The sequence below is a fragment of the Mastomys coucha genome, unplaced genomic scaffold (assembly GCF_008632895.1).
Source record: "Mastomys coucha isolate ucsf_1 unplaced genomic scaffold, UCSF_Mcou_1 pScaffold21, whole genome shotgun sequence".
NCBI lineage: Eukaryota > Metazoa > Chordata > Mammalia > Rodentia > Muridae > Mastomys > Mastomys coucha.
In genome coordinates this window covers 136,372,941-136,378,470 of record NW_022196904.1, presented here as the reverse complement: position 1 = coordinate 136,378,470, position 5,530 = coordinate 136,372,941, and positions in this window count along the sequence as shown.

Below are 5,530 nucleotides of genomic sequence, written 5' to 3'. Positions count from 1 at the left end.
CTCCTCCTCCTCCTCCTCCTCCTTCTTCTTCTTCCCTCTCCTCCTCCTTTTGTTTTCACACAGAGTTTCTCTGTGTACCCCTGGCTATCCTAGAAACTGGCTTTGTAGACCAGGCTGGTATAACACCACACCCAATGACTTTTCTGTCTTTCTTTTTCTTTTCTTTTCTTTCCTTTTCTTTCTTTCTTTCTTTCTTTTTTTTTTGGCACAGGATTTCTCTGTGTAGCCTTGGCTGTCCGGCTGTCCTGGAACTCACTCTGTAGACCAGGCTGGCCTTGAACTCAGAAATCTGCCTACCTCTGTCTCCCAAGTGCTAGGATAAAGGCGTGCGCCACCACCACCCTGCCCCAATGACTTCTAATGAAGCATGAAAGAAATGTCCATCTTTCTCATATGGAGAGGGAACCACCACATCAAAAAAAAAAAAAAAAGATTCTGGCAAGTCTAGCTTGAGAATTAATGAGTTTCTTGGAGTTACAGGAGTGTGGGAGACTCATGAGCACTTGTACCATTGAAAAATTCCACCAGTCAATTTTTTCCTCTTCTTCCACACCCCGTAGTGTGTGATAAATGAATCTATTTACCAGAGTGTGTGCATATATTTGTGCAAGTGCTCATGCACATATGTGCTTGTTAGTATAGAGGTCATAAGTTGACCCTGGATGTCTTCCTTGATCATGCTCCACCTTAGCTTTGAGACAGGATCTTTCATGAACCCCGAACTCATCAATTTAGCTCACGTGGCAGGTCAACTAGTTTCAGGGATCTCTCTGTCTCTGCTGGACCCCCAATACTGGCAGTTACAGATGTAAACTGCTGTGCCCAACAATTTTACATTTGTCCCAGGTTTTTACCTGGGTGCTGGACAGCAGGTGCTTTACCAATTGAACTATTTCCCCAGACTCTGTACGTTTTCTTTTCTTGGCATGTGTACATGTATGGTGGTGTAATCTATGCATGTCCATATGTGTGTGGGTGCACATATGTGTGCAGATGCATGTGTGAGTGTGGGGATCACCTTTTGAGGCAGCATCTCTAATCTGTACCCAAAGGTTGCTAGTCTATTTAGTCTAACTAGCCAACTTGCTCCAAGGATTACATGCCAGCCACCATGCCCACATGCTGAACCTGAATTCCAGTCCTCATTTTTGCTCACCACACGCTTTACACAATGAACCATCTCCCTAGCACTGATTCCAAGCTTTCTTATAGTTGAAGCCTCTACTGACCACTTTGTTACAACTCTGAGCCATGCCACAAAGCCAAACTGTTCCTGAATTTCTATTCCTTGTAAACTGAACAGTTGTAATTGTTCATTGTTTTAAGATGCATGGTTCAGTGTGAATTGTTATTTCATAATGAATAGCTGTTGTATGATTTTTATGAGGAGTCTAGGGTGGTGTCAACAGCCTGAAGGACTCAATTTAAGTTCATAGTGATGAGTGAGTGAGTTTATTAGGGCTAATTTACTGAGGTGTAGACAATTAAGGACAACTCCATTTTCCCAAGGGTTGCTACTCTCCGCTTATCACAATTCTATTTTATATGACTAAGTCTACAATAAAATTAATGAATTAATATAAACTGGAGCTGGTAAGGTAGCAGTGGCTGCTTTTCCTGAGGACCCAGGTTTGATTCCTAGGACACAACTGTGATTCACAGTCCTATGTAACTCCAGTTCCAGAGGATCAGAGTTCCTCTTCTGGCTTCTCTAGACACTAGGTACACACGTGGTGCATAGACATACATACAGGCAACACATATGGACATACAACTGGACATGATCAAGCACACTTGTTTTTGTTTTGTTGTGTTGTGTCGTGTTTGTTTGTTTGGGACACTGTTTCTCTGTGTAGCCCTGACTTTCCTAGAACTCACTATGTAGACCAAGCTGACCTCTAACTCTGTCTCTACCTTCATAGTGCTGGGATTAAAGGTGTGCCCCACTGTACTCATGTACTCAGCTATGGCACACACTTTTAATCCCAGCATTTATGAGATAGAGGCAGGTGAATCTCTGTGTCTAAGGCCAGGTCTGCATAGTGATTCTCAGGCCAGCCAGGACCATCCTACATCAACCCTCCCTAAAAGAAAACTCACCACTATGACAAAACAAAACAAAACAAAACAAAACAAAACAAACAACCCACAGTGCTCATTTAGGACCTCATCGTTTCTGGAGAACTGGAGTCCAGGCATGGTTGAGCAGGACACTCTGCTCAGGGGCTCACAGAATTTCATGGACAGCATGAACTGTGGTCTTCTCTGGTGGTGTTAGGGCTGAAAACGTTCCTTTCTGTTGGCTACTGGCTGAAAGCCATCCATAGATCTTCAACAAAAAACCAAGTTTTTTTGTTTTGTTTTGTTTTGATGGTCTCACTATGGAGACCAGGCTGGCTTTGAATTCACAGAGATCTTTTTGCCTTGGCTTCCCAAGGACTTGGCATCCCAGGTGCCAGCACACCTGGCTTGACCTCTGTTTTTTGACATATGGGCCCCCTTGTTGTATCAGAATTGATGAAGGTAATTTGGAAGGAAAAGAAAAGCCAGACAGCCTGTCCAGAAGCAGGTGTCCCTCTCATCAGAACAACGGAAGAGGCTTTTAGGTTCTTAACCCTTGACCCTGACCACAGCAGCTCCCTTCTTCAAAGAAGACTCCCCAAGACGAATGCTATGACCCTAGGAACACGATTACCTCATGTGCATGAGGTCATGTACATTCCATCACTTTTCTTATCCTTTGGTCAGAAGCAAGTCTCAGCTCTTATACTCAAGGTGAAGGGAATGGATACCAGAGAGCAAAGGTCGTGGAGACCACCTGAAGACCCTGTCTCATATAACCTTTTGTATACTGTTAGTAAACTTCTGATAGCATTTGACAGGGCTGACAGTCAAGGCTAAAAGGAAATGAAGAACCTGACACTGGATCTCAGGGCAAGCAAGTGTAGCAACACGGCTGCCTTTGACAGTGTGCAAAGTAGACGTGCCTGAGGAACTGTGAGGCATGGCACGGGGTTCCTACTGGGAAAGTTCAAAGTATCACCCCATTTTAATTCTTGCTTAGTTTAAACATTAGAGGTGAGATGTAAACTGGTAAGGGCAGTGCCAAATGAAAGAAAGTAGGATTTGATGGTTTTGAAAATGCCTAGGCTCTCCAGCCTGCAATCATTAATGAGCAGCTTCTGGGAAAAGATGAAGGAAAAAGAAGAGGAGGAGGAGGAAGAGGAGGAGGAGGAAGAGGAGGAGGAGGAGGGAGAAGAAGAAGAAGGAGGAGAAGGAGAAGAAGAAGAAGAAGAAGAAGAAGAAGAAGAAAAAGAAGAAGAAGAACAACAACAACAACAACAACAAGGAGAAGAGGAAAAAGAAGGAGAAGGAGGAGGAGGAGGAGGAGGAGAAGGAGGAGAAGAAGAAGAAGAAGAAGAAGAAGAAGAAGAAGAAGAAGAAGAACAACAACAACAACAACAACAACAACAACAACAGCAACAACAACAACAAAAAGGAGAAGAGGAAAAAAGAGGAGAAGGAGGAGGAGGAGGAGAAGGAGGAGGAGGAGGAGGAGGAGGAGGAGGAGGAGGAGAAGATTTTCGGTTGTGGCAGGAAGATAATATAATATAAAGACTGGGCAGGTTGCCACCTATAATCCTAGCACTTGGGAAGCAGAGGCAGAAGATAAGATGATCAAAGTAATTCTTGGCTTTCCAGAGAGTTCTAGGTCAGAAAAAGCTATGTTTGAGACCCTGTAATAGGCCTGGCAGAAATGAAGATATTTCAAAGAGAGACCTGTAATTCTCAATTTGACTATCAGTTGACTATTAAAACAACTGACCCAAAGACCTGGAATCTTTTCCAGGAATTTCATGCAGGGAGAAGGAAAAGGCACCAGCTAGAGGGGAACTCATCTCCCAGTAAGAGATTTCAGGAAGTTCTCACTTGCCAGAGCACCTTCCATGAGGAGACTGAAGCCCAGAGAATGATGGCTGATGCAGGGTGGGGGCCACACCTGATTGAGATTGTTACACATGCATGGATCTCCTTGCTCCTCTATTTTAACTTTAATCTCATTTCAGGACTCAAAATATAGACTTGAGGGCTTCACTGGATTTCTTTGTCCCTGTCCCCAGTGAGGCTAACACTGAATAATTCTCCTTTGTCTTGTTTCTACATTTAATTGGTTTATTGAGAATGGGTGGCTGGATGTGACATGAGGCACGGCCTGTGACCCCTGTGAACTGTCAAATAGCCAAAACAAAACAAATAAACAACTCCCCCCAAAGAAACCTAAAATGAGAGAAAAAGAAACTAGGTAAGATAATAAACGTTTATGATTTTATTTAATGTATTTAATGGTACTGGGAGCTTGAATTTAGGCCTCATGCACCCAGGCAAACGCTTCATCACTGGACTATATCTCCATCTTTCTTTTCCACATTTTATCAAGAGACTCACTCTTACTAAATTTCCCAGGGTGGCCTGGAACATCCCCTCTACCTTGGGCAGGCAGGGAATTGCCATTCCCCTGCTTCAGCCTCTCAGGTGAGTAACTGAGATGGCAGTGCTGTACCGATATGCTTATTATTTCAGTTGTTTTAAGGCAACTATGCATCCCAGGCTGACCTTGAACTCACAGAGACCCACCGCTTCTGCCTTCTAAGTGCTGAGATTAAAGTATGTATAAAAGTTCAGTTTTGCTATTTTGTTTTGAAAGGCTGGAGAATCTTAGAATTTAAAATGAGGGCATTTAATACAAATATATGGTATATAACCTTTACCTAAAAGGACATGGAGGGCCACTGTAGCCAGCCAGAAATAAAAAATAGCCAGTTCCAGGAACTCAGAGCCTCAGGGCTCTGGTTCCTGATACCTGTCCCTCCTGAATGATCCACAATGAGGGCAGAACTAAGAATGAAGGTCTAGTGGTTTATGAGACTCTCCACCCTGTCGACCAGTAGATGAAGATTACATTCCTAGAATGAATATGTTTCCCTCCCTAACTGAATACCTTGGGTTGGGTCCCTCTGAAATTTTCCACTGTTTTTATGTTCTGTTTCCTTGGTAACCCTCTCTCCGTCCCCAACTTCTGGATTTTCTCTTAAATACCCCACACTTCTTGTGTTCGGCGTCGAACTCCTCTGACTGGCATGGTCAGGAGATCGACCTCGGTACCGGTATCCCCAATAAACCTCATGTAATTGCAGCAAGTTTGGTCTCTCGTGAGTCATTGGGTGGTCGCGTCATCCCAAGACTTGAGTAAGGATCTCCCCAGTTCTGGGGTCTTTCAGTTTGTTTATGTGTTTGTTCTTTTTTGGTTTCTTGAGACAAGGTTTCTCTGTGTAGCCCTGACTGTCCTGGAACCCACTCTGTAGATCAGGCTAGCCTCAAACTCTGAAATCCGCCTGCCTCTGCCTCCTAAGTACTGGGATTAAAGGCATGTGCCACCACTGCCTGGCATTATGTGTTTATTTTAAGACAGAGTCATACTACATACGTCAGATGACATGGGCTCACTATGTGGATCAGAGTGGCCTCAAAC